Genomic DNA, 6,000 nt, shown 5'->3' on the forward strand with positions numbered 1-6,000 from the left:
AGACAGACATTGGTGTAAATACGATACTTTTCTTATTCTGAGAAATAATTTAGTGACGAAAACCAATCTGAAGTTTTCCCACCTTTACTGATTGTTTGTTTGTACTTTAATTGCACGGATTACTTAACAGTTACTACGCAATGACTTCGATACTTCTGCACCGATTTGTAAAGTAATGCAGTCTGTCTGTGAGTTTGACGAAAATTTAAAATTATGCCTACATGAGGAAACGTATGCGTGACACAGTACAAGCCTGATGAAATCCACATTGCGTACTCGAGTTATACTCATAGAGCACAACGGTAATTACTAATTAAAAGTTGTCGATAAGTACTCATTAATAGAGACACAAGTAGAACTACTACCAATGCTACAAAATGACAGCTAAACTACTGCATATTGCGCCTTAATCATCACCAATAAGGTTTAATTCAGTTTGTGTAAAGGGTTACGTGTGTTTAGGTAATAAATTACTGGTCAATCACGTTCTGTGTCAGTTATCAACTGATTGTAGTACCTGTACTTAATGAGGCAGTTCAGCATAATGTTGATGTCCGCTGCGTGTCTCGCCTGATGTAGGTCTTAAGCGGATGGGAAGTCCACACAAGGAGAAGAAGCTTATTAGAAATTCATGCAATTCTTTATGGAAGAATACTACGTAAGTACTTACCGTGCCGCGTGCCGAACTGCGATCAAAACAACTAGGTAGTTTCTTCGTTTAATCAGTGAGTGTGAAAAACTTATAAAATAGGTTTATCTTGTTCTTAAGGTGTGAGTTAGGGGACCCAGCAGGTTCTGTGAGGGATTTTTGTAGTTAATCTGACAACCTTTGGCATTCAGGTCCATCCTCACACATCCGCACGAATGATCGCAATTAATAGTTTAGTTTTACATTAGTAAGTATCAGAAAGCGGGCGCGGCCCTCGCCACTCGCCAGTAGGCAGGCGTCAGTGTTGCCTCATCACGACACTTCACTAAATGCTGCAGAAATGATGCCTATTGTAGCAATTGTATTGCAAACTGAACACCTGTACATCAAGAATATTTTTGAGAGACATACACAGACTGTACCTATAAAGATATGAATCCTGCCTGCTCATAAATTTTTTACGGAGATTTATACAAAAACAGCTTAGGTATGCGTCCTAAGACCGTATAAAAAATGAAACCTGGTAGTCGGTGCCGACCTACCACCAGCCCCTACATCGACGTTGGTCGATTCTATAAAAAAATTTGACGTGTAAATGAAACTGTTTAGTAATAGCTCTACTAGTAGATTGGCGCCAACCACCTTGCTTTCTGTTTACAGCTTAAGGCTTTTCGATTTTTGTAGGTAATAAGGATCCATAGTACAGGCAGGAAGCTACACTCTGATTCTCCACGTGGTGTGCGTCGTTTGACACTCAGCAGGTAGAGTGCGCGAGGGTCACGGGCCGCACAGTGAGACGCCGTACTTATGTTATAATGGCGTCCACGGCCGATTTCGGCCACGGCGGCTCTTCTCATTTAAGGAGATCAGCCAGCTGCGCAGGACATGTTATGGTGCACAAACATTTGCTTGGACACAGGTGCACTCACTATTCCTTCACTCTCATAACCCGATGGGACGGCAATCCGACACCACCGGAAAGAGATCAGGCGCAGGACCGACATTTACGTGCTCTCCGATGTACGGGTGAATCAATCACCAACTTCCAGACTTTTTTTTTTTAACGACGTCACATATCATCAAATGACCCCTCCCGCTGTGGGTTAGCAGCGGTGAGGGAGTGTCAGACTCTTACTGACTAAAAACCGTCGTGTTCCGTCATAGGCCTTTTTATGTGCTAGGTAGGGCCGCGGTATCTTCCAGACTGCGAGCTGCTTTGTGAAAGTTTAAGAAAACCCACAAAGCGATTTCGGCCCGACCCGGGAATCGAACCCGGTACCCAAGCACAGCAGCCGCGCTTGCGACCACTATACCAACGAGGCAGACGCCGCACTAACGTAGATTTGAGCAATTTAGCTGGCCAAAAGTCTTTTTTTTTTTAAATAAAGGTTATCATCAAATTGTGGGTAAAATGGAAAGAGGAATACCCCAGCAATAAGAATTTACCACATCTACCTACCAAACATGCGATATGCGCTTGCACCAGGAGTTGGAACTTGACCTTAGTGCAAATTTTACGTTATACGTTTTTAGAGATCTCGGTAGACGGTATTAAAGAAAAATTATTTTTGTGCTATCTAATTGATATTAAGCAACTTTTATGATGGATTCGAGTTGTGTAGGTAACAGTTATTATATTTTAATATATTTTAAGTGTGATCACTTAATTTTTTATAGTATTATTTCAATTTTAAAAGAGGGTGTGTAAGCAAATAGTTATTTGTTATACAAGAGTGCAAAGTTGCTTTTTAACCGCGGGCTCAATTTTGATGACCGAGCAAGCGAAGGATTCTAAAATTGAAACACGAGCGTAGCGAGTGTTTCAATAATTAGAACCCTGAGCGATAGCGAGGGAATCAAAAGAGCACAAGGTGAAAAATCTTTGCACTCGAGTGCAACACGTAACTTTTCATCCCACCTCATCGAGGAAATTACTAAATGCAAAAAATAAAATGGCGCGCACATAAGAGTATCAAATTAAAAAGAAGTAGTACCTATTAAAGTTTATTTATTTGAAAACTCAGTTTAAAAATGAAACGAGATTAAAAATCGATGTAAAAACAATAATAAAAAATACTTAATTTATTGAATAATTCTTTTAAGCAGTATTTTATTTGCTTAATATGTATTTGTTTGAAAAGTCTTATCAAGATTGTCACAAATGGAGATTATACACGATGTTCTAAATCAGTGGTTCTTAACCTTTTTGACATGAGGGACCACTTTAACTAAAGTTTGCTTTGCCGGGGACCACCTCGTCGGTTTACCTAAATTAGCACTCATTTCCTTATTATTTATCAAAAAAAAAAACTGAATTTTTGGATCAGTTCTCAAACTCAAAGCTAAACGCATGTCGGCAGTTGTGTAGGTAAGCAAATGCAAATAAAGAAAAAGTTGCCTGTGTAGTTTCCAAATGCGTTTTCTTAATTAATTGAATGGAGTTAAACCAAATATTACGTAAAATGTAGCCCAAACGTACGTAAGTGTTTGTTTGTTGACAAATGCAAAAACAAGGTCATGTCGTGAATACGCGAGCGAAGCGAGCGCGAAATTTTTTTCGGACTTAAAACAAAAATTACGTAAAATTTTGCCCAAACGTACTTAACGTTTTGTTTGTTGACTAATGCAAAAATAAGGGCCATAATATAGTTTCTGAATACGCGAGCGAAGCGAGCGCGAAATTTTTATCGGACTTCAACCAAATATTATGTAAACCCAAAAGTACTTAACTTTTTGTTTTTTGACAAATGCAAAAACAAGGGCATACAGTTTCTGAATACGCGAGCGCGAAATTTTAATTATTTTTTAAGACTCAAAACCAAAATTACGTAAAATGTAGCCCAAACATACATTTTTATGAATGGGGGGACTAGGTACGACAGACCCGATATACGTCCATGCGAAAACCCCCGCTCGCAATTATAAGTCGATAAAAATTAAGTTAGATAACGTATAGCAACGTCGCGAAGCTAAGCTTCGCGGACCACTTGGAATGCCTCCAGGGACCACCAGTGGTCCGCGGACCACCGGTTAAGAACCACTGTTCTAAATTCAAATCACTTTGCCGCTCTAGAGGATAAAAACGACTTTTGCGCTCAGATATCAAAGGGTAAAACTACTCTTTCCGAGATGGTGGGATGAAAATATTTTTTTAGTAATTTTCTTGTTTAAACACAATTTTGTTATATTATCGCGTTCGACCGCGTAACATTTTTTTTAGTTTTAGATATTTGACATATTAAACTAGCTTACGACATATTTTTTGGCTGCGGATAGCTGCGGATGTCCGACTTACAGGCTTTTTAAGATTTGAAGCTCATACAAAAATAAAATACTTTTTTCTTTAAAATGTCACAAAGTGCATTTTTTTTTTGTTTTGAGTACCTCTGGCGTAAAAATAGTGACCCTACGTTATATTTACAATAAAATACAATAGCAAGATCTGACTAATTTGGAAGAAAAACTAAATTACCTAGGAAACTAACTTTTGACCTATTAGGGTGATACACCTGATAATATAAGCAGTTTTAAACAAAGATTTGCATATTTTAAAATAGCTACGAAAGTAAGAAACTGAAACTGTAAAAAAAATCCTTAAAACTAATGAGAATTGGTTAAGCAGAACATTTGAACGCCCGACAAGTGTTGGAAATCGACCGGGGCGGCCATCTAAATCACTTAAAGATTGTAGTGAGAGGACTAAACGAAGGAAAACTAAAGAAATACGAAACTGAAGAAATGTGACCAACAAAAAAAAAACATCAAAACAAGATTATTTTGCCCTGAAACAATAAAATATGCTACTACCAGCTGAATCAAACACAGAGTCTGATATATCAGAGGCAGAAAGTGAGGAATAAAAAAATATTAATTTTTTTTTACTACATTACATATTATTTTGAAATAGATATAATAAAAAATATCATAACTACTTTTAAAATGAAAATATATGATACTCTACATTAAAAAAAGATATTTACGGTTTTTTTCAATAAAACATGCTTATTATCAAAATACAATGCTTAAATAAAATAAATAATAAAATAATGATAAAATAAAGATAGAAAAAACGAAATACATTGTAAAATATTTTTGGCCGCCTAAATTGGTCAAATCTACGTATGTGCGCCGTACGTTACGACACAGACAAATCAAACTTATTTACGTGAACGTCACGTGATGGCGACACACGCCACTTGTGGAACTTATACATTATGTAAGAACTTTAGGTATTTTTACAGCTAAACATATTGTCATTATTTTTTATTGATACGGATATTGGAAAGTTACGAGTCAAATATTGTATAACAATAATGGTCAGCATTTGCTTGGACAATTCCTTCAATTTGGTGCACAGATTACTTCACTCTCATATCACGATGGGACGGCAATCCGACACCACCGGAGGGAGATCATAACAAGACGGACTCTCCGATGAACGAGTTCATCAATCGGCTCTTCAGCATGAGACCAACTTTTTGGAACCGTGCAACTAGTGTGACGTTTCATAAGAGCTTGCAAAAGCCTATTTGAAATAAAAACATTTGACTTTGACTATTTTATGTAGTCTTATTTGCATGTATATGATATAAGCGTAAGACGAGCGTATCTCGCGATATCTCGGCAGTCGGGCGCGTCCCGCGGGAACACTATTTAAGATCGCGAGATGTTTACATCATGTTATATGCTGTTTTCATTACATCTATCTTGGCGTGTAAGTAGCTGACCCGCTGCCTCGCGAGGCTAATCATACTGAAATATAGCATCGATCAATTTCTAAAACATGTTTACTATTTTATATGGATATCGTTTCAACTGCCCCGTTGGTCTAGTGGTTGCAAGAGCCACATCGGCATAAAATGTTTCGGGTTCAGTCCCCGGGATAATCTGAACTGTTCTGTGGATTCTACTTAGGAGGATTAACGTAGATTATAGGGGAAGCACATCAGTGCCGGTTTTAACTCTACCAGCGCCCTGGGCGAGATTTCCACGGCGCCCTCCAACTGCAACTCAAACCCATACGAAAAACTGAGACATATGTTAGTACCGTAGTATAGTTACCGATTGCGCGAGCGAAGTGAGCGCGAATTTTTTTTTTATAGTTAACAAGTCAAAGCAAAAATTACGTAAAATGTAGCCCAATCGTACATAAGTTATTGCTGGTTGGTGAATGCAAAAACATGGGTAGATTAGGCTTCTGATTGCGCGAGCGAAGCGAGCGCGAAATTTTTTGTAATATTTTAGAACTCAAAACAAAAATTACTTGACTCTATGTTGGTGTTGGCGCCTGTGTATTAACATTTTGGGACTTAAAGTAGTACCGTAAATAAGAAAGTCCATGGAAACTAGAA

The sequence above is a fragment of the Helicoverpa zea genome, chromosome 29, assembly GCF_022581195.2.
Source record: "Helicoverpa zea isolate HzStark_Cry1AcR chromosome 29, ilHelZeax1.1, whole genome shotgun sequence".
Classification (NCBI taxonomy): domain Eukaryota; kingdom Metazoa; phylum Arthropoda; class Insecta; order Lepidoptera; family Noctuidae; genus Helicoverpa; species Helicoverpa zea.